The sequence below is a fragment of the Hipposideros armiger genome, unplaced genomic scaffold, assembly GCF_001890085.2.
Source record: "Hipposideros armiger isolate ML-2016 unplaced genomic scaffold, ASM189008v1 scaffold_520, whole genome shotgun sequence".
Classification (NCBI taxonomy): domain Eukaryota; kingdom Metazoa; phylum Chordata; class Mammalia; order Chiroptera; family Hipposideridae; genus Hipposideros; species Hipposideros armiger.
This window is the reverse complement of record NW_017731870.1, coordinates 568,577-593,631: the sequence shown is the minus strand read 5'-3', so window position 1 is coordinate 593,631 and position 25,055 is coordinate 568,577. Positions and strand designations below refer to the sequence as shown.

The 25,055-nt window shown below is 37.8% G+C and overlaps 1 protein-coding gene and 1 pseudogene across 1 annotated transcript in view; one reads left to right on the top strand and one right to left on the bottom strand.

Moving 5' to 3' along the window:
- MLLT3 (MLLT3 super elongation complex subunit) overlaps positions 1 to 25,055 on the bottom strand; it is a 261,905-nt gene that overhangs the window by 124,820 nt on the left and 112,030 nt on the right. The window lies entirely within an intron of this gene.
- On the top strand, positions 10,952 to 11,882 carry LOC109396420 (voltage-dependent anion-selective channel protein 2 pseudogene; annotated as a pseudogene).

Below are 25,055 nucleotides of genomic sequence, written 5' to 3'. Positions count from 1 at the left end.
AAGCTTTAAGAGGCCATCCATGCCAAAGGCATAAATGAGATAATCCCTATGCAGCTTCAAAGCACTTTTTGGAAACTAGAAGTCATCCAGGTATCTAACAGTAGTCAAATACAATCCATAAACATTAGAGAACTTACTTTGGACTTTCCCAAAAATCTTTAAAAAAAAAAAAAGATTTAAATACAAACATTGACAATTGGTTCAATTTTAAACATTCTTGGATCTAGTTTTGTTTTTGGCCTTATAGATTCTTGGCAGGGATATCTGAAAAAAGAAAATATTCTTCACTTTGGAACTCTTTCGGCTCAATCCACCACTAACCATACTAGCAGTTGGTCCACTGTCAGCCCACCTTCAGACTCATAAAGCCCAAGTTAGCAACACAGTGTGAAAAGAAGTAAGTAAAGCTTCCAAACACTGAAATACTGCAACAAAACACACAAGTAGAAGATAGAAATGTAATATGAATTTGAATCCTGTGGTACAGCAAAAGAAAAAATATCAAAGAATCAAGAAACATGGTTCTGGTTGCCAGGTGAGAGGAGGATTGGGGGGCTCAGTGAAAAAGGGAAAGGGATTAAGAAGTACAAATTGATAGTTATAAAATAGTCTTGGGGATGGAAAGTAAAGCATAGGGAATATAGTCAATAATATTGTAATAACTTATGGATGGCGCCAGGTGGGTATCAGACTTATCAGGGATCATTTCGTAAGTTATATAAATGTCTAACCACTATGATGTACACCTGAAGCTAATATAATATTCAATGTAAAAAAAATAAAAATTAAAAAATGCAGACATGGGCTGGCTCCGTTTCTATCACAGGCTTGCCATCTGACCTTTGGAGAGTGCCTTTAAACACTTACCCCAGAACTCCTGTGTCACAGAAGAGCCAGCTTCCATTTCAGAAGCTGCCTTTACATCTAAATATCCTGTTATTCCAAAGACAAGTCACACATGCCACTTCTATTCTCACTTAAGGCAGGTGCATTTCGCTTTTTAGTATCTTCATTTAAGCATAAGACATCTATCAGCTAAATACCATATCTGCTATAACACAATCAGGAAATTGGGACAAAACGAACAAAAGAACAACAGAAACAAAACAAAGATTCAGAATCACACTTGAATTTTTTTAAATGTTTCTTGGGAAAGGCTTTTTCTTAATTAGAGGAGAATTTTATTTTTATTAGACCAGTAAATAAATGCTCAACTTAATAGAGGCTGTTCCATATTAAAAAAATACTATAAATTAGATTGTCATCTTCTTGTTTTCATTCTGATTATGAAGTCAGATTAAATCTACTGAGTAAGACCCAGTTTTACATGTATAAATCAAACTAGAAATCTGATTCCTCAGAAACTTGATACAATTTAGTTATATAGTAACGTATCAACTCAAGTATTAAGGAATGAAAGATCAGAACATACTGGCAGCATTTATGACAAACACTACGCTTTTAAAGCTGAAATAAAAAATTAAGTCAACTGTTTGCACATTAGACGTAGCACATTATGTAAAAAGCCCTTGAGTGTTAGGGTTTTACTATACTTTGCACTTGTAACACTTGTTCTTAATCACATTGAAACATATTACATTACTTTTTAAATAGAATGCACCCTGCCACAATGCACTCAATCTTAATAGTATTCCAGAATAGCGTGCCCATATGAAAGATAGGTTGATGAATAGGTTTATGCCCTATTCAAGGAGATGAAACAGCTCAACGGAAAGATTAAATAAGGCTCCTGCCAGTGGTTGAATCGTGAAGTCAAAGAGAAGAACACAACTCAAACCAAATGCTACAGGCAAAGGTCAAACGAGAATAATTAAGATCCTAACTTGAAGAGCTAGCTAATGTTCACTCATTCAGTGTAAATCAGAAGAGAAATTTCTCCTCTTAAAGTGTGCATCATAACTTTCACTGAGTCAGTGCCGAAAGATAAATTATAAAATGGAATGAAAGTGAGCTAAGTCTCAAAATAACATTGACAGGGAACCACTCCTATCATGAAACTATTGGACCTTAAGCATAAAATTACACATTGAAGTCCTATTCTTGTATCATACTTTAAAAATTAATCCTAGATTTATTCAATATCAAATATTAATAGAAATATGAATTTTGCTAAGAGCCCTTCAGTTAATTTTTTGTAGAATTCTACTATAGCCCAATTCACTTACATAAAAAGAAAAAAATTTACAAAGAACAAACCAGCAATTTATGCTTCCAGAGTGCTTTTCTGTTTGCTGACTTGAATGTCCAGCCACCAGTCCCAACCCATTCTAACAGGGGATTTAACTAAATGGATGAACATACTTCTCTCTATGTACACATACCGCCTACAGAATGGAAATATAAACTCAGCTATAAGAAAATTTGGGAAGTACAAAATAGCCCTAAAACAATAGGAAAAAGAGAAGTTGTTTATTGTGTTAGTAAATATTTTGGAGGCATTGTCATCCCATCTTGAGTAAAGCCTGGTTTATTTAAATTTATCACAGGACAACAGATACATTTGTGTTTTATAAAAATTGTTCTCCTCGTTGAAACCACGATAAAATTTAGTTTTTCTTCCAAATAAGTCACATTTTTGAACAATGACAATGTTATCACCTAACAAACTAAGTAAATCATATGAATTAATATACACATGCCCATATTATACCCATGGAGTAAATACAATGAACCAGAGAGACTACCAAGTAATCAAATAAGCTTTTCCTACTCTATTAACTCCTTTTCCTTATTATCCTATGTTCATGAAGAAATGCTGGTAGATAATCTCTAAATTCATCTGACTATAATTTGGATTCACAGAAGGTGGAAACTATACAACAGGATTTGAAATATCATAGGAAGAAGTTTTTAACATTTTATAATGATAACTGATTTATAAATAAATGCATTTGCTCTCACACATAATCCTACCACCCAAATACACACATATCATACGCTGCAAAAAAGTCATTTTCTTTCCTACTTATGACAAAGAGCAGTAGATATTTAAAGACAGCAAATTTCAAATAATTTCTTTCTTAGTAGTAACAAAGATATGATTTATTTAACACCTTTCACCAAGTCCCTGAAAGATCGCTGATGTCACATAAATCCATAACAGAAGGAAATAAGTAGCTTAAGAGCCCTGCCAGCCACTCCTTTTTACAGATGGAATATGACAACTTAAGCGATTTACCCAGAGGTCAGGGAGCTAATTCCTGGCATTCAATCAATAGATATTCATTAATGGTTTCTATGCCCAGCATTCGGTGCTGAATGCTTGGATGAAAAGTATTTTCTTCCTTTTGCTTGTTTGTATCTTCTCATTTTTCTACAAAAACAAAAATTCTGACTTGTGAAATAAAAGAAAAATGCTTAAAACAATAATGTGATGCTGAAGGAATTCAAGAGAAATTCAGAGAAGAGCAAGATTATGGGAATTTGAAATATTTGGAAAGTCAAGGAGAAATGATATCAAGATCTTCAACCTATATGTACCTTCCACTATCTATCTCCTCACACACACACACACACACACACACACACACACACACACACACACATTAATAGTTGAATTTTACAAAGAAACCAGATTTGGAGGCAGGAAATCTGTGTTTGCTGCTTGGCTCTCTGACATTTCCTAGCTGGAGTAACTACAGGCAAGTTACATAACTCCTTTCTACCTCAGATTCTTCTCTCCAGAACATAATTAAAAGCACCACTGTGCAGATCCAATATAATACATTAGGTAAGGTACTGTAAATGCTAAATTTTTACCAAACATTAATCTTAACACATGAATATTTTGCCAACAATTATGCATACTTCTTCTAAATGGGGTCAAACAAGAGGTCTCAAAATTTCTGACTAACTGAGATTTAGGTGTTAAAATATTCAAACATTGTCTCCTTAGCCCTTAAGAACAACTCCCATCATCTTATGGGTATGGGACGTTTGTGGGATGTGCCAATTTCGAGTTCCCACCCCAGACCTCTTGAATCAAAATCTCCAGCAGCCCCAGCGATTTGCTGTCCCAAGCCTTCCAGGGATGCTGAGCCTCTCAAGTGTGAGAGCCACTGTTCTGGACAGTCTCTCACACACTCGCCCTCATCCAAGCAGAAATGTGCTCTCTTTCTGTGAATCACTTTTTCTCATTGCTTCAGTTACACAGCTGTTTTTCCTCCACCCACTGTGTAAAGTTACTTCTTTTATCCCATAAATTACATCACTTTCTAAAACATCATTATTTTTGACAGGACCGATGGATTATGTACAATCCACCCCCTAAAATGTCCTCCTCCATCTAACACTATTTCAATAATACAAAAATTGTTATAACATTCAGTTTCACCAACTGTAATTTTTTTAAAAAAAAGAAGTAGAAAGAGGTATGTCTTTCCACTGCGCAGGCAGTCCCTGCCAGGAAAATAAGGACATGGACATAAGAAGAAAGTTTCTAAACACCAGAGGCTAAACAACAGTTGCTTTTTCATTGGTTAGTAAGGAGTAGGACTAGATCCAAAATTCAAGCTTACTCCACCAGATAATACTCAAGTTTCTCCCAAAGAAATGTCAGCAACAGAGTAATCTCATGTCACTGCTACGAAAACCATAATCCTAAAAGAAAAAGTAAAAAAGCAAAAGAAAACAAAAAACCTAATTGTACTAATAAACTCAAAGAGCAAAGTAGATGCGGCAATTTAACAGTAAGAGACTACTCAAAGCCTGGCCCATGTACAAAAGTGAAGCACAATACATAAATAATTATTGTGCAACTTGCAAATTACTACTGTGCTTTCTAGTCATTGCACAAATAGAATTTATTGTACCACATTCTTGGTGGATAGCTGTTCCTCGAAGGCTAGAAATGATGCCCAATAGAAGTGTCAAATGCCTAGAGACATGGAGTAAAGTTGATTCCCTTAACTGATGATAAAATAACCAGCCCCTTGACACACAGGGACTCTGACCTTGCTGCAGCTGCTTCTAGTTTGCAAGGGTCGGCTGGGAGTATCTTTTTCTGTCTCTTGGCTCCTAAGATTGTAATATATCATTTCTGAGGACCCCGACATTATTTCTGTAACTCTTTAATTATTGGGCTGATTTGGAACAAAGGATTCTTTGGTAATAACTTCACCTTAAAACCACACGGAAACTTTTACAGTAACCTACTTAAATGAGTTGAGTGTATTGGGGCGTGGGGTGGAGTAGTTATAAAGAGTTTGCATCTTTTATCTTAAATGCTAGCTAAATTTAGAAGACTAGAACACCTTGAAAATGAAGTCTGGGTAGATACTAACGTCCAAATGCGGCTGTGAGTGCTTTTCATTTTCAATGACTAGCTGACCCACAATTAATATTCGCTATGCTAGTCAATCAATTTCAAGGTATTGCTTATAAATGGAACTATCCTATCTTGTCTGTCTGCTCCTATGCATGAATCCCCTCCCCCATACACCCCAAGCCTCCTTCTACTCCCAAAAGCCTCCGCCTTTGTTTAGCAAAGACCTTCAGCACATCTTAGCTTCTATCCCATCCTGATTTGATTTCACCCTACATACAGCTCCCCTCTGAGCTAGCTGTTAGTCAAAAAGGTAGTACCCACCAAAGAGTTCTTCGAGAAAAAAGCAGACCAAATGCCCTATGACTATAATTTAATAAGAGCAATTTTCTCCCACTGCTTGTAAACTATTCCTGAAGGCAATATCCATGAAAAGCAGTTTAAATAAACATACTTATCTGCAAAACATGCTCTAAATATTTCTATTCCACATCCCATCAGGACTTCTTGAATATTTTTAAATGGTTGATAGGTACAAAGAATAATGTTCTAACCAATAGAGAACTTTTGGAGAACTTTATTGTCATAAGTCAGTATTCAAGACTCCTAGCTGAACTAGATAGAATAACTTAATTCTATGAATTTACCAAAGGACTATGAGCCTGTTATAATGGCCACTCATCAACCCAAAGCTTTGAGGCTAGCTGACATCATGAAGCAATTGGAAGAGAAAAGCAAAAAAAAAGAAAAGCCGTTACCTTAAGAGTTGATTCATGCATTTTAAACATCAGTATGATTTATACAACCTTAAGGCTCACGGTGAAGTTATTTGTGCTGATGGGAAGAGTTTAGAAAGCAGAAATTAAAACACAGTCGAAATGCCAACCACTTGAGTATTAATGACTATGCTTTCTACAGTAAATTTTTATAACCGAAAGAAGGCAGCTAAACAGATCTCCCTCAATAATTTAACTAAAAAAACCATATCGTGTCCCAAGTCTTAACAAATTTTCACAAAGATACCCATCCTAGAAGCCATTCTGCATTTTATTAACTTGATGGTACAATTTCAAATTCTGATCTCTTGCATTAAAAATAAGACACAGCTCACCTTCAATGAAGAAAAATGAGAATATGTTAACATATATTAAACAATTTCATACAACTTGCTACTATGAGGCTGCTGTATTGAAATGAGTCATGCTTAGAGGCAATCAATCCAACAGGATCAGAAATATATCATTTACAGCTGATTAAATAGGGTGCTTGGCTCATTTGTTTAAAACAAAGAAAAACAAAAAAAATTGGCCCAAGGTCCCTGGGTCAGGACTGGACGCCCCATTTTCACACTGGTTTTATGGGGGGGGAGGGGGAGATCACATTTGACTTGCATTACTTTTTTTGACATTTATTTTTAAATTTGTATTTACATTACCTACCTTTTCCAGGAATTTGGCATACTCTAAATATGAGAGCTATTGCCCCACCAAAGTTGACTTATCCTCCAAACGATAGATATTTTATTTTGATGGGTTGAAGGCAGCATATTAGTAAAGCAATCTGTCAGGGTGTTATTTCAGTTAGCAATAAAACTGTCCTACACATTTCACTAACGCATATTTTCCTAAATATCAAATATGAGAATGCAACCTAAAATATTTCCCAATTGTTCCAAATTTATTTGATCCAAAAACATTTAGGAAATGACTGTTCCAACATGAATGCTTGCATTTGGTGCAGACATTTCTGGATAAAATGCCTTATGATAAATAAGGCTAACAAAACAGAGGGGAGTAACCTAGGGTTTGAGCAATTTACACACTTGCTTTTCTGCCATCTTCTACAAGTACTAAGAGGCCAGTCAGTGGGTTTGTTTTCTAAACAAGCTAGAGAGATCCCAATCAGAGAAATACTTTTAAACACAGTCCCTGGGACAGGAACTTTACTTTGATGAATATTTCCCAAGGTCAAATGTGTCATATCTAGCAAAGGTTCCTCATAGACTTCATCATGTCTCACCCACATGTTCCTTCTTCATTATATTATGCAAATATAAGTTATAACAGTCACTTGTGTAATTGTACCAAAAAGAAAAAAAAAAGCCAAAGAATTTATATCGTTAAAACAAAAAAGTAATGGTACTTTAATTCAAAACTCATGGAGAAATAAATGTTAGAGTAAATGGTAATACATAGTCATACATCAAAAATTAAACAAAAGTTTACAGAATTATACTGGAAACTCCATTAATCATATCATACCTGGTTGAAACTCCTTGGAAACGCCAATAAAACGCAATCTTCTAAGCACTTAAAATGGAAAACAATTTAAATTCTAAAACAATATCTTATCTTGAAGCCCCTCTCTAATCATCTAAAAATAAGTGGCATCATCATCCTAAAGACTGACATTTCATTGATTTCTCAGTATTAAACACAAATTGTTAATAATAATATGATAAAAAATCATCAATTGGCTAAAATACCATGGTTTAAACTCATGTCAATTACTGTAGAGTATGTTAAGGAATCGCTCCTTTAAAAACAAAAGTCTTTAATATCTGTGAATGAAAGCAAGGCTTTAAAACCCTGTAGTCTTTTGTTTTTCCATCATGCTATAAACATGCTATAAATAGTTTGACAGACAGTTTCACCTTTAACTGAACCAACTCGGACTAGAACAGGGATATGGACATTTGTCTCCTCCCTTCCCTGGGGCCCAGTGGGATAAATGCCGGAGGGATTCCACACAAGCTTTACATGTCTTGTACTTAGACCCTATTTGTTTTGGAACCACGGGTTCATTTCTTATTACATTCTTCTATTTGCCAGGAGAAAATGGGAACAAAAATGAAATAGTCTAATGTGTTGACTTCAGGGTTTATTTCATCAGTCATGATAGGAAATTTCAAGGCTTTTGTTTTTTTCTCTCTTTTAAAAGCAATAAACTCGACAAGTTGCTTATGCCCTAAGATTTTTTTTTTTAAGTAGTATTTTAGAGATGAAAGTGAAACAGTGAGTCTCTAGTTTGTATGGCAGGGCTAGCATTACATTATATTACAGGGTTAGCAAACCCTGATGCAGTCTCACTCACATCCCCCATTAAAAATCTTTGAAAGTAGACCCCGCCACAAAATGAAAACTAACTCTGCCACCCAAACCTGAAGCTGACCATCAACCTATCACCTTTATGTGAGCGTATTTTTCTGCTGATCAAAAGGATGATAAAACTAGAAAGAGAGAGGAAAAAAAAACTTTAGTAATTCCCTCCTCTCCTACCTGCTCTGGGGCCCAGGAGGCCCGGATGTAGGCCCAGGTAGAGTCTCAAAACGTCTCCCCAGGACTCAGCTTCTTCCACAAAATGAGGGGAGGAGCTAGTGTCCTTTTGGGCTGTACAGTCTTTCTGTTTCAATGAGACACTGAGCGTAACTATCCTAATGGTATGAGTTGTGTTTACAAGCTCTCTTTACCCTAAAATGGGATGAGCAATCACAGGGACATAAAAGCAATGAAGAAAATCCTAAAGAGAAAGGAATATATGCAATAACTGTATGTTTCATAAACCAGTGAAGCATTTAAGTATTTAGGATTTTGGGGGGGGCGGTGATGAGGAAGGGGGTGCAGAAGTGTTGTTCCAGCCTTGGCCCACTTCATCCCCTACTGACAATTGCCAAAGTAGGAAGTACAGTCATCATCTGGGCCAGATCAGGAAAAACACAGCCTCATTCAAATACGAGATGCCCTAAGGGCTGAGTGTAGCTGTGGTTCCAGCATGATGAGGGATGAGGCGGTCTTTCACAACCCACCGGGATCCTGGCTTCTTGCCGCACTGGTAGTAGCTGCACTAGGGAATAGCATCTTGTTCCTCCACCTCGAGTCTCCTGTCTGACATGGGCACTGAGGTTAACATGGCGGCCTTGGCTCCCACAGCACAGACTGGAGATATAAGTTCTGTGAAAAGAGTTGTTCTACCTTGCTCAGCCCGTACCCCAGTGCCCAGCACAATACCTGGCACAGAACAGGGGCTCAATAACCATATACCAGTCAGCTGACCTGCCTCTTGAAAGTAAGCCAGGAATGTAACCCAGAAGTATGGCTAGTGAACTGCACAATAGGCCACTGCACCCTGTCAAGGGTCAACTCAAACTGTTGATCATGAACTTCCAAAGCCCTAAAACCCAGGTTTAAGGATGACCTCAAACATCTTCTCTTCCTCTGCAAACAAACTCTCACGGCAGTTAAGATGGCAGGCACAGACAGCTATGGCAAGGTGAAAAGAGCACAGGACTGGGAATAAGGTGACCTGGTTTCAAATTCTAAATCCACCACTTAATAGCTATGACCTGGGGCAAGTCATTTTAACCTCTCAGCTCTCCTCATGTGTAACAAGGGAGTACTACTTACTTCACAGTCTAGTTGTATTTAGAAATGAGGCCATGCCTGTGAAAGCACTTGGAGGGAGGGAGAAGAGGACAGAAAGAAGCGAGAGGGGAGGGGCTGGCTTCGGCACAGGTGGAGTTCCAGCTCAGAACAGAATTTTCCATAGAGGGCTCAGAGTAGAACAGCAGCAGCTGTGGGAATGAACTTAAGAGACTCACGAAGAAGGAGATTGACAGGACCTGATGACAGTTTGGAAGTGAAAGCTCTCAATTAAAGAGATCCTGGTCTGCCCTCATCTGGCAGGGCCTGAATTCGTTCTCTCGTGTTATTCCTAACATGACAGAGCTCCTTAATTACTGAGGGGTATGGATAATTTGGAAGTAACTACTTCAAATAATTTCCTTTATAAGTTTAATGTTCTAATATGACATAATGCTGCTGGGCTGGTTTTGTTCGGTTTTTTTTTGGGGGGGGGATGTTACTGCCTCTTTTTATGCTTTTAGGTTTCTTATGAAAGTTTTTAACTTTGTACTTATACCCCAAGGCAATTACTATAAAGAGTGCCTTTTAAGCACTAGAACTATTTCTCTAATTAATTTGCTTATTATGTTGTGACTGCTGTTGGCCTCTCTTTACATCCAAAGCAAACTATTTGTTTTTTTCTATAGCTTATTTTTTTTGACAAGAGGGAAAACGGGTGATTCCCTGTCTCCACCTTAAACGAATCCAAAAGTTTTTCAAATTAGTGCCTGGTTCTAAGCTGAGACCTTCCCCTGAGAAGAGCTAACCTATTTGACTCAGAGCAAGCAGTTCAGAGAGGAGAAATGAATAAAGCCTAGAGAAGTCAGGCGCTATATACTATAGCTTAGAATTCTGGGTCACCACTAACTGGATAGCTATGCTATGTCAGGTTAGTCACAATTTCTCTGTGACTCAGTTTCCTTCATCAGACATGGGTGGTGGTGTCTGTTCTTGCTTTCTTTCTTAGGATGCTGTGAATACCATTCTTTTAAAAAGTAAAAGGAGGGCCAGTCGAGTGGCTTGGTTGGTTAAGAGCTCGCTCAAGAATGTGCACTCTGAGCAAAGGGTCGCCGGTTCGATTCCCGGCCCGAGCTAAGCTGCCAACAGGTGGCAGGAGGGCTCAGCTTTAAAAAAAAAGTAAAAGTAGCCTTCACTTGCCCTCCAGCCCCAGCAGCTGCAGCCCAACCCACAGTGAGCCGAGCAAGTGGAACGGCGGCAGGGAAACCCTTCAGGGGACCACTAGATCACCTCTTCCCGCGGCCTCACCATGGCGACTTACGAACAGAGCTGCACGCGGCCAATGTGTATTCCTCCATCACATGCTGACCTTGGCAAAGTTGCCAGCGATATTTCTGACAAAGGATTTGGTTTGGGGTTGGTGAAACTGGATGTGAAAACAAAGTCATGCAGTGGTGTGGAATTCTCAACATCTGATTCATCTAATACAGATGTTGGTAAAGTTACTGGGACTTTGGAGACCGAATATAAACGGTTGAGCATGGTCTGACTTTCACTGAGAAATGGAACACGGATAAGACTCTGGGAAGAGAAATGGAAATTGAAGACCAGATTTGAAACTGATGTTTGAGACTACCTTTTCACCAAACACAGGAAAGAAAAGTGGTAAAATCAAGTCTCCTTGCAAGAGGGAGGGTATAAGCCTTGGTTGCGGTGTTGACTGATTTTGCTGGACCTGAAATCCATGATTCAGCTGTCTTTGGTTATGAGGGCTGGCTTGCTGGGTACCAGGTGACCTTTGACAGTGCCAAATCAGGAATCGCTTTGCAGTGGGCTACAGGACTGGAGACTTCCAGCGACACACTAATGTTAATGATGGGATAGAATCTGGAGGATCAATTTATCAGAAAGTATGTGAAAACCTGACACTTCAGAAACCTTGTTTGGACATCAGATACCAACTGCACTCGCTTTGGCCTAGCAGCTAAATATCAGTTGGATCCACCGCTTCCATTTCTGCAAAAGTCAACAACTCTAGTTGGAGCCCACTGAGACTCAGAGGCCTGCTGTCAAGCTTACATTGTCTACTCTGGTAGACAGGAAGAGCATTAATGCTGGAGGCCACAAACTTGGGCTTGCTCTGGAGTTGGAGGCTTAATCCAGCTGAAAGAAACCTCTAGGAATGGATATCAGAAGATTTGGCCTTAATATATTTCCAGGGTGACCAGCGAGCTTTTATCCCCCCAAGAAGGTGATTAAAACAAAGGATGATCTAAACAAGAGCTGTATTTTAAATATTTAAATGGTTACTTGTTAGCTGGTTTCTAGCTGATTGGTTATCTAACTAGTTACCAATGCTGCAGTTGTGTATTCACCTATACGTTATTTATATGTATTTAACTGTTAAATATGCTACCCACCAATAATGAAATAGACCTTTATGAAAACTGTGGAAAAAAAAGAGTAAAAGTATTCTAGAAATGAAAGGTATAAAAATCAGCCTTAGAAATGTCACACAGATAATATTCATTTGTGGATGTAACCAAATTTAAATAAATTTAAATAGTTCAAATTTCATAACTTATAACAATGCTGCAGTATATATAAGACAACAGGCTCAATTATTCACAAGTATGAGCAGAAATTACCTACAGCACATGCTCTGAATCACTTCAGGACAGTGCTTTCAAGGTGCTGAGTTAGGTTTCTGGTGTCCTTACAAGGTAAAATGTGAAAATATCACAGCCCATAATAAGGTACAGTCCTTCCTACAAATACAAGAGATATTTCATCTGCTCCCTTCCTTTGCCAAATCCCATATCCTTTCTTCCACTGACTTGGTCTTTGAAAAGCAGGTTTATGACAACAAAAGAAGCAAAATGTATGTGTACAACATGAGAACAAAAATAAAATTGAAAATTAGCAGAAAGAACTGATGCTGTCTCCTTGAGAGCCAAACTATAGGCTACAAATTTGTTGGGGCACACCTGCAACCCTTCCATTTTAATCCTTCCTACTTGTTCAAAGGAAGGAGCCTAGAAATAAATAAGCATGTGAAATAGCTTCTCCACTGGCCTCTGGAACAAGGCCTAACTGCTTTCACTCCTGGCTCCTTGTATTTCACATGAAGTCATCTAGTTCTGGAAGTTTCCCTTCATGCAAACAGACCCACTTGAGTCATTTCTAGGCCGCATTGAGCAAAGACCAATTTCCATATGGAAACTCAACAATGGTGGATTGACAATTTCAGGTGGAGTCAGCCCGCTGCTGGTCTATTTCAGAGCTGCCTCTGCAAAGAGGGTTAGGACTCCTTTTCCTTCACGTGTTGAAGAGACAGCCTCACTCTACTAGGCTGGGCACTTCAGAGCAATTTTGCTCTTTAAAACACAAGTATGTTTCTGTACAGCCCAGTGGAATGAGGATGATAACCAACTAATGTATGGAGCACTCATTCACTGACTCACTGAAGAAGCCTTCCTACCCTTTTAGGAATAAGAAAAAGCCAACCACTAAAAACCCATTTATTTTAAGATCTCAGAGTGCCTCATGTAATAAAGGGAACACAGCAGACGCTGGATTAGTTCCTTACTGACCACCAGTTAAGTGCTAGGTGCTACAAATACAGACAGCTACAGCAGAAAGACCCCGTTCAAAGGAAAACAAGTCAAACATGTACATAAATGATTATAATGTGATAACTGCAGTGTTAGAAGTAATGGCATGGAGTGGTGGTAGCACAAACAAATAAAAGGGTAAAGGTGGCTTCGTTAGGAAGTATTTAAGAGATATTCCTAAAGCTAAGCTTTGAAAAATAATTATTATTGGTAAAAACTTACTTATGATTCAAGAACCTAAAATAAAAAGACAGAGAATGAGAATGAGCATATTACTGTCAGTCATTCTACCAAAGCCAAGCTTTCCTTGATGAATTCTCTAGAAGTAGTTTTTAGAAACTGGAATATTAATATACTTTTCCTAATGATGAACCTACATATTTCAGTCAGACAGCTAAGAGTTATTAAATCTCCCATTAAGATTCTTGGCCAATTCTTGACTTAATTTCCTAATTGGGATCAGAGGAGCCCACATTTAGCTATTTTCCTCAGGAATCTAAAGGTCCTCATACCCAGAACTTTTAAAATTTAAATTTAAAAGAAACCTAAAGGGTAGCCTCAAGTTCCACAGTTATCTGATTTTTTTCATCCTTGATGTCACTGTGGGGTACCTATTGGAAATCAGGAATCATATTGCTCTTTACACTGCCCCCTCACCCCAGTACCCCACATCACCACCACCACCATCACCACCAAGTAGATCCTTCTCTCAATAATACAGCACCAGCTAAAAATCTCTTCCACTTCTGAGACATGGAGCACCAGAGAAAATTCAATTATTTCACATATACTTGGAAGAGGTTATAAGCTACTTATCAAAGTCAAGGTTGTGTTTGAAAAGCTAAAACAGCATTTTTTTAAAAAGCGAAACAAAAGAAAAGTTCCTTTCTTAGCACTAAAAAATAATCATGGCCATTGATTTTGGCCAAGATCACACTAGTGGTCACCTGAGTGGTGCTTCAAAGATCCAGGTCTTAACTTCTCCTGTCACTACAAGGGTGATGGATAATTTTCTATTCAGGCAGAGCACATAAATACAAAAGCAAATGATTTAAAGGGTCTATTACCCACATGAGGACATGATTCAAAAAAAGCGATTATGGATACTACAGAGCAAATGGAATGAAGAAAGAGTTGGCCGTCTGTTAAAATAACTGTGGCGGGCCAAATCCTCACTACATGTTTTTTCAACCACAGCCTCATCTGTTTAACTTTCCTAGGATTTCACCACTAGAATCAAACTGGCAAAGTGTCTTTCAAAAGAGTATTAAATTCTAGGGCCAGAAGGAACAGGGAGATCATTTAAAACACCTCTCTTTAATTCAAGATGACCACACCTTAAAGCCATCCCAAATAAATAAAAAACTTCATGGTTTCTTAAAATTATACAGAGAAGGCATGTTAAATGCCTAACTCCACTGGCATTCATTTATAATGTTCAGTATTTCAGGAAATACTGATTTACTTCTCACTTAAGTCCCTCCTCCTATCGCTTATTCTTAATTCATATTTCACCATTTCAAGCTACTCGTATATATTCTACAATTTTTAAATACTTCATGTATTTCAAGCTCCTTTCACCTCCAAACCAAGGAACTGTATTTCAATTTTTCCTACAAATTTTGGCAATATACGACTTGTTACTATTTTAGGCTTTTTTTTCCTTAGAAATTTAAATACTAATTTTGAATTAGATGAGTTCCAACTATTAGCTCTCCATTTTGTTATGTAAATGAAAACCAACTTTCTTAGTACATCAGAGAGGGCACTGTTTAACGAGGAAGATTTTTGTGAACAGACCCTTTTGAAATTTCATCTTCTAATTTTACCTTATTAGCATGCCAGGCCCATGAACTTCTCCCAACTCTTTACCATCTAGAGTAGATGACTCCATTTCTCCTGAAGGTAAAGCTAAAGCCTGTGACACCTAGAGGGCTTTGTGTCTAGCTTCTTGCTGGATAAGTCTACACAGTCTCAGTACATACTCCATATGACACCTGAAACCTCCAGCCTACATACACATGGTGAAGAAATGTGCTCCAAATTCAGCCTTCTCTTATCCTGTCCAGTTTAACCATTCCTACAGAGTCCTCTAAACACCCTTTCAGAGATTATCTTCCAAGCCAAGAAAACTTGTCAACAACTAGATTCTCAATCATCACATCCTCTATTTTTTCCCTCTTAGCCATTCCTGAATTTAAATAGTGATTATATATACACGCACAAAATATATATATACTATATATACTATTAGAAATCCTACCTATTAACAGTCAGGAGGTTGAACAATAGTTTATCATAAAAATATAGAGTTCTAATTAGTCCTAAAGAAAAGAATGAATATTAGCTAAGATAATTAGCATAAGAGGCATTAAATACTGGTTTCATTTTATTTACTTTTTTTTATCCAAGAAGAGCTCAAAATAGTGTCTATTTATTTCTCAGGTAATAAATGCCTTTCATGATAAGGGACACCCACACATCTGTTCTTGCCATTTACTTACCTCTGTTTTTTTTTGTTGTTGTTTTTTATACAAATCGTGAATTTAGCACATTATCCCAGAACCTGTTGGTTGACTGTTTAGATCCTAAAAGCAGATCTTCCACCCTCTGGCCTCAACCCATCTCCAATTGTCTTTGTAGATCTTAGAATTGTACCTGACTATTCAGATGCTAAGAATTGGAGTTGATAAATGTCAAGGGACCCTGGCATCTTCAGGTACAAAAAGTTGTGAAAAAGAGAAAGACAACTAGAGGGCAACAATTGTGAATCATTTCAGATGCCTAAAAGAGAAATGGCGATCCAATACCCAGTAAACCATATTCAGGCAATTTATAAGAACTGTCAATGACACACTATCATAAAACTCATCACATCACTAAAAATAATTACAATTTTTAAAAGTTGAAAATGTATATACATATGATTTTTTAAATGACAGACCAGAAAATGTTAACACCATATTTCAAGTGTAAGATGCCATTGACTATAAACAGATCCAACATTACTTTATGCTACACTAAGGAAATACAGCCAGGAAAACTCTTAGTACTGATTAGCAGACATACCCCACTTTCAGAGATGTTACAATGTAGATCTTAAAATCTATGAAATACAGTAGTGACATAGTTACCATTGGTTAATTATTTGTGGGCACGTGAACACATAATAAGAGATTTGGCTAAAAATGGCATGCACAAAGGGGCAAGCCAGCAAAGTTAATCAGAGAAGAAAATCTTATCAAATAAGTTTTATTTTCCTACTGGTGTCCCTATATTTTCTATTAGGCAAATTCAAAACTTTGATGAAAAAGGCATTATGGGAAAACTCAAATACGTACTGCACCATGCTTTCCGGGTTATTCCTTTAATCCTTTGCTCTTCTTTTCTACCATATAACAGTCGTTCTACCATCATTACTTTACACTGCTGTACTGGAAGAATTTCCCCATTGCTTAATATTTCCTCAATCAACAAACTCAACTGCCTGCAGTTTCTAGAACCAAAAAGATTTCTATCCTTTTGGCCTTTATGTCTTCAGTATTATCATCCTCCCTCTAATATCCATCTTCCTGGGAGAAATCTACTCATCTTTCAAAACTCAACATAAAAATCACTCTTCTTCCCTGTTCTCCCCATTCAGACTTTCCTGGCATCTTCCTCTTAAGCCCCGCCAAAATTACCAATTTCTCTGGAATCCTCAATGAGGATACTTATCCTATATATAAGCAACACTTGATTGCACTTAAAATTTGCTTCTCTGTGCCCCCTATTATAAAATCTGTAAAAAGAACTTTATTTTTCTTCATTTTATATCACTTAGCATTACCAGGGCCTAGTATGGTGCTTAACCCAAAGCATTCAAAACATTTGATAAAATACTGAAAACAAATTGTGAACATAAGAACACTATGTTTCTTAATTATATAATTGCATCCACATCTCACATGCAGTTAAATGTTTTCAAATGATAAAGAGCATGGCAAAGGTATTTGAAAATATGAATCAAAGTTATATAAGACCCCTGCTGAAAAATCTAGTTATTTTTCTTAAACAGATTTTCAAAGGAAGAGCATATTCAAGACTCAGTTAATGGTCTAATTTTACATATAAACTATTGTTGTATTTAAATTTCTTTTAATTGGTGAAATTATCTTAGGGAAATATAACACCCACACATGATTTTAAGGCTGTTTTTGGCTGGCTCCTAGAATAATTGATTTATGTATACATGGAAACCTAAAAAAATTATCTCATTTTCAAATAAGTCATTTACTTTGATATACCCCCACTTGTTTCTCATATGCTCCAAACATAAAAAGGTATAAAATATCACCATTATAATCATATAATGCAGAACACTAAGCTGACATTTAAAATCACATCAATCACATAGAAATATACAATATATTTTATTGCTAAGTTTTAAAAACTTACTATTCTTTGTTTTAAATGATCTCTTTCTAAAAGAATTATAAGCACACATATACACACGTTCACATACGTGTGTGTGTGTGTGTGTGTGTGTGTGTGTGTGTGTGTGTGTGTGTGTGTAGAGTGATTAAATATATATATAGAAAAGACTGGAGGGCCAGCTGAGTGGCTCAGTTGGTTAAGAGCTCGTTCAAGAGTTTGAGTTCTAAGCAACAGCAGTTCAAGTCCCAGCCCGAGCTGAGCTGCCGCTAAGCTGCCAATAGGTGGCAGGATGGCTCAGCCAAAAAAGACTGGAAAGCTACAAAACAAATTTAACAATGATTTCCCCCTTGGAGTGGGATTGGGGAATAAAGAAAGCTTTTTACACTTTTTTGTTTTGTTTTGTTTTTAAGATTTTTATTGGGGAATTGGGGGAATGGGAACAGCGGTGGGGAATTGGGGGAAGGGGAACAGACAAGTTGCTGTCGTTTTGTTCTTCAGTCTAGTTGCGGAGGACGTTGCTTCACTGGCCCAAGTTGGCACCATCATTGTGCTCTTCCCAGGCGAGGCAGATCAGTCACCGGCTTCTGGACAGCCGCTCACTGCAGCTGCTGGCCGCTCACGCTGGCTGCTGGCTACATACGGTAGCCCATGGGGCTGCAGTCTACGCCGTCGCTGGCGACTCACAGCAGCCCAGCTCCAGGTTGAGCTGCTGTTCAGCATCTTAGCTGTGGAGGGCAGTGTCACTGGCCCTCATATGTAGGATCCGAACTGGGGCCCTCTGGCATCCCAAGCCAGTTCTTAACCATCGCGCCACTCGGCCGGCCTGCTTTTTACAGTTTTAAAATTATAAATAAATCAGTACCATTAATTGTAAGAGAGTTGAGCAAAGAGACTATACTTGATCTAAAATTTGCATTATATATGTACAGCAGTTCTGGACCAATTGTCACAATAATGATAAAATGATAAGAATGGATGTCTTCACACAGATGCAGATATCATGTTATTTTCATCATAATGTAACACTTCCCTCACACGCAGGTCATGGTCAAGTCATACATTTCCTGAAATGTATTTGTCTGTCATCAGTTCTATCCAAGTGCTGAGCTCTGCTTTTTTGTGTTTGCCAAAATGTTATCATTGCACTTTTGTATGTCATCAATAAGAATGACCACTAAAACCACCATAATTCAAAATGTTTTAAAAACCTTAGTGAATATAATAAAGTTTTTTAAAAAGCCATACAATATTTACTTGTATGAGATTACTATCTATCCAGAAAAACCAAGAGAATCCATTGAAAAAGTATTAGAACAAAAAGGATCTCCAGAAATAAGGTAATGTACAAAAATATATAGCTTTCCTCCACGGCAGCAATAACTACTTTCTAAAATAACTACTTCCGAAATATAACAGAACAAAGGGCTCCATTTATAAAAGCAACAAAAACTTAATGAACTCAAGAAACACAGATTACCTATAAATAAAGCAATATAACTTTACTGAGAGAGGTATAAAATAAGACCAGAAGAAATGAAAAGATATAGCATGCTCTTAGATTGGGAAGACAGAATATCACAAAAAGGTTAATTTCCCATAAATCAATCCATACCTTTAACAGAAATCTAATAAACATCCTGTCCCCTATAAGCCAACATGAACATAAAGCAGTCTTAACAATTAATGAGAGAGAAATGAGGAAAGCACACTAACTGGCAACCCTCCAAAGAAAAGAGCAGCTAGTGAAATATGTGAAAGGATATTCCACCTCACTGGTATCAAAAATGCAAAAGACAATTTTTCTAAAAGATTAGCGAAGAATTTAAAATAAGGTCACACTCATACAATGCAAATCGGTATCAGACACATGGAAATAAATCTTTCTACTTATTCCTCAAGGGCCAGCTCATAGTTCGCCTTTATAAAACTAAGCTGTGGAGCAGAGCGGCTCCCCCAGCACTGCCACAGCCCCGCACACTCACTCTTTCAGTGGAAGTCTAAGAGCCTCCATCAGCTGGTTGATTCCCCAAAGGCAAGGGATACAAATTTTACTGTGTTTGTATCAGCACTTGTTGATTAATAGAAAACAGTAAGAGAGAGGAATCTGGGAGGAAATAAAAACCTACTTAATTATCCATAACATTTTCCAACAACAACGAAACCACCTCCAATACAGAAATGTTATAGAAATGGATTCGTAATTATATATTGTTGTGTATCAAGGTTCTAAAATAGAATTACTTAAACAGGCCGTGAAAAAAAAATTATATACACACATATTTGTCTGTTAACACCTAAAATGATGGCAGAAAGGACATTAGCTTAAAAAGTTCTGAAGCTGGTACATGAAAGTTACAAGGCAGAACTAGTTAATACTAAAATGTTCCTCACCTCATTTTTTCATTTTATTTTATTTTTTTTAGATTTTATTGGGGAATTGGGGGAGGGGAACAGCGTTGGGGAATCGGGGAAGGGGAACAGACAAGTTGCTGTCCTTTTGTTCTTCAGTCTAGTTGTGGAGGACGTTGCTTCACTGGCCCAAGTTGGCACCATCATTGCGCTCTTCCCGGGTGAGGCAGATCAGTTGCCAGCCCCTGGATGGCGGCTCACGGTGGCTCACGGCAGCTCATGCTGGCTGTCAACCACACACAGTAGCTTATGGCAGCCCACTGCAGCCCCACTGCAGCCTACGCCGTCGCCGGCAATTCACAGCAGTCCAGCTCCAGGTCGAGCTGTCATTCACCATCTTAGCTGTAGAGGGCGCAGCATCACTGGCCCATGTGGGATCCGATCCGGGGCCCTGCTACTCAGAGCTTGTGCTCCCAAGCCAAGTCTTAACCAACGCACCAATCAGCCAGCCCTCATCTCATTTTTTATTTGTTCTTTGGTCTACCAAATGTAAGGAGAAGAAAAGGGTAAAAAGTATTTCTTGTGGAAAAAGTCTCTTTATTTACCTTTCATTATGACTATCCAAGGCTAAAACTATACTTAATGCTGTTTAGAAAAATCAGACGGCCTTAACTACTGGAATAAAATTCTATTTAAGCCCAATACATGAGGCCTGACAATTAGGTTTGCGAATTTGCCACCATGTGCTTACATTGGCAGCACTGTACAAATAGCTCGGTAAGGTTTTTATAACCTTGGAATATCAGTGTCTCACAGCTGTGTTCGTGTCAACGTGTGGCAGTGTCTTGCTGAGTGGTGTTCATTATTGTTGTTTCGTACTTTTTTGTGTGCCGTTGCGAAAATGTCTGAGCTTGAATTAGAGCAATGAACAAACATTCAATCTGTCAAACTTGGCAAGAGTGGAAGTGAAATCAGGGACATGTTAGTCCAAGTTTATGGGGATAATGCCATGAAGAAAAAGGCAGTGTACAAATGGATTGAACGTTTTTCTGAGGAGAGAGGATGTGCCACTGATGAAGAAAGGTCAGGGCGGCCAATAACAAGCACAGCTGAAGAAAACATTGCAAAAATTCATCAAATTGTGCATCAAACTCATCGGCTGACTGTGAGAAGCATAGCAGACCAAGTAAACATCGATAAATAGTTAGGAAAATCTTCACTGAAAATCTTGGCATGAGAAAGATGTGTGCAAAAATGGTCCCGAAGGAGCTCACTGATGAACAAAAGCAAAGGGAATTTTTAGTCAGTAAACAAATAACTGCATTGGAACACCCTCCCTACTCACCTAATCTGGCCCCCCACTGACTTCTTTCTTTACCCTAAGATAAAGGGAATATTGAAAGGAAGACATTTTGATGACAATCAGAACATCAAGGGTAATACAACAACAGCGCTGATGGCCATGCCAGAAAAAGAGTTCCAAAATTGCTTTGAAGGGTGGACTAGGCGCTGGCATCGGTGCACAGCTTCCCCAGGGGAGTACTTCGAAGGTGACCATAGTGATACTCAGCAATGAGGTATGTCGCACTTTTTCTACATGAGTTCGTGAACTGAATTGTCTGACCTTCGTATCACTCAAGTTTTTATAAAATGAACAAATACAGCTATAATCCTGCCCTTGGAAAACCTTACACTACTGAGAAGAAAATTCAACCTGCTTTCAGCTCAAGCCATGCGTTCCCATACCCAAAACCAGAAGGAAATTGTTTTATATTCTCTAATCAGTACCATTGAAGAAAACTTCCACTTCCCTGCAAAGAGCCCACTTGCCCCACAACAGTCAGTCTATACCAATAATTTAATTATCAGGCAAAGCATCCACAACCCAAATGGTACAATTTATGAACATCTTAATCTTATCAAACTGATTTCAAAACAACGGTGTGGCATGCGAGATAACATCTATGTCAAAAATCAAGACATTAGCTGTCTAAGAAAACAAGGAATTATCCCCATTGAATTCTGGTAGCCATTAGACTAAACATTCAAGATAGGAAGTAAAATGATCTGAAAAAAAAGCCAAATTGAAAAAAGACATGTATTTGAGAGAAACGAATATCAGTAAAACCCATAACTCAAACTCCAAAGCTTTATTTTGTTCTTTCAAAGACATAGCACTCTATTTTAAAGACAAGTTACATTCATCATTCGTAGTGTTCAAATCCCACAGATGAAAAGCAACCGAAGTACACAAGTCAGGTAAGAGTTACTTATTACTTCCTTAGGCAGTAAATTAAATCTGATTCCTGTAAATCAAGTCTTCCTCCCTGACCCCAGGCCCTACCCCTACTCACACCTTGAAGAATAAACACTTTTCAAGGTAAACATTACAAAACCAAATCAATTACGGCAGAAAGTAGAATGGTGCTTGCCAGGAGAAGTGGCGAGAAGGGAATGGGAAGTCAGTGTTTAATGCATACTGACTTTTGGTTCGGGATGATGGAAAGGTTCTGGCTTCAGACAGTGGATAGGTGCATTGACGGGAAGGTGCTTAATGCCTCTGAACTGTATACTCTAAAATGGTGAAAATGGTAAATTTTATGTTATGTATATTTTACTACAGTTTCTAAAAATTAATAACCAGGATGGTGATCCATAAGACAAATTAAACGATGTACACCAATCGAAAAAGATTAAAAAATTGTTGATAATTTAGAAGACTTAAAGAGTGCTAATCACTTCTCTGACAATAGACCAATAACCTCAGAAAGAATGACAAATTCCTCAACAAATTAAACAAATGATACTTTTAACTTGTTCTCATCACAAGAATAACTTTTCAAAAACAGTTAAGAAAAGGCAATACATAGAATTTGGTGCTTCCAAAAAGCATCTAAAAGATTTGTTCTCCTGAAATAAAACTTGGTAAAGAAGGCTCAAATTCAGTTTAAAAGTAGTTAAACAAGTGAAGGCCCAGTTTTCCATGTGAGAAACTGGATTGCCAGATGAGCCTGTAAAACATATAGAAAGATCAAAGAAACAGTGAATGGACACTGTTGATCCCAGATTTGGACAGAAAGGCATTCTTGAAAGGAATAACCATATGAAATGTCCAGCCAGCCCTTGTAATGAAGTTCAAAGGCAGCAAGGTAAGCAACGTACTTTGGCAAAAGAGTTTAAACTTTTTGGCACAGAGTACTTATTTTATGTTATGCATCTTTTTAGGTGGGGAGGATAGACATATATATTTGGACACCATCTAAGTATCAAAAAAAAAAAAAAGAAAGAAAGATTCCAAGACATCATTTATGAAAGGAAGGAAATAACAGAGTGAGCAACTATTCCATAAAAGTATATTTTAAAAACTCCTCATTTCTTCTGGCTTAACACGGGATTGTGGAGGTAGAAGTTGTGGGGGTGGAGGGCTGAGCAAGCCAATTTGATGGAAAGAGTATAAGAAAAATAAATTTTTTTAAAAAAATGAATGAGAAGGATCCCTGAGACAAATAGGTTTTCATACCTACAGAGACAGGCCTATGTGAATATCCTACAAACACTGTCCTTAAAACGCTTACCCCCTTTTCAAAGATCTTGGCACCTTAAAGGTGAAGATTTATACTCTTCTTTCATGGCAGTCTCCAATACGTCTAACAGAATCATGAAAGGAAGGCTTAGATTTGTTGATCAGGAAAACGTCTCAAAATGGTGTGATGGACACTGGGTGATTATCACCTTGCCAATGTCCGTGGTCACAGATTCAGTAGTTAAGGATGCCACCCTGAAGAAGGTGATAGGGGTGTCCCCTTCTGCTCGGGCAGCTGGCCAACGTTACACTCAACAATCAACAGTATGGTGTGCTTACTATAGCCTATCTTCAAATACAAGTTACAGATGCTATGGCTAAGAGTACGTAAAAGACCCATAAATCCTTAACACACACAAGGCAAAGTCATTCAAAATTTGTGCTCCAATGACAAAAGGTATGTCATGGAAGCGTCCTATTCAAGGACAAGCTATTTTATCTTTATGATTTAATGAAAACCAACAGTAGGAAAAAATGAAGGGGAAACTAAATGTAGTAATTAATCTTTCCAAGGATATACCAGAGTTATGAAATAAAACTACACCACTTTTACTTATTCAGAGAAAGAAAATGAATAATATCAAAAGAGAAATTACACTCAAGATACCAACCAATGGCATGTATTTAAATAAATATATAGCAAACTGTAAGGTCTTAAGGATACAAAAAAAGTAAGAAACAGCGCCTGCCTACAAGAAATTTACAATTTACTCTGTGCTCCTGAGGTAAAGATGTGATTTCTTTCATCACTGTCAGTCACGTCACCTCCAAGACTATTTTTGAGCACCATGATAAGCAGAATTCTAAAGCTGTACCTCTAGATTCCTGTCCTCTATTCAGTCAAACTAATCTGAGTACTGCCGTGAGAAGATTTTGCAGATGTAATGAAAGTTACTAATCAACTGACCACAGGCTATGAGATTATCCTCTATTATACAGATGCTCCCAAACTAATCACACATGACCATAAAGCAGAGAACTTACTCCCGCTGTAATCAGAGGGATGTGCTCCAGGAGGAAGAGGAGAGAAAAGCTGAAGGGGACATCAGAGAGACTTCCTGGCTGAGGATTTGCTGCTCCCTCACTGGCTCTGAAATATAGAGGCCCACATGCAAGGAACAGAAAGAAGCCTCTAGGAGCTAAGGGCTGGCCAGCACATTTCACAGAGACCTCGGCCCTACAGCCACACAGAATGGGATTCTGCCAACCATCTGAACAATTAACAGCCCATCCAACCAACACCTATATCTCAGGCTCATGAAACCCAGAGCAGAGAAACCAGTTGAGCTAATCTCAGCCTCTGTCACAAAGAACCATGATATAATTAATTGTTGTTGTTTTAAGCAGCTAAATTTGTGTTAATTTGTTATGGCTGCAACAGAATGTTAATGCAAGCACTTATATGAGAATGCAAGCACTTACATAATAACTGATTTAATTCTCACAACAAC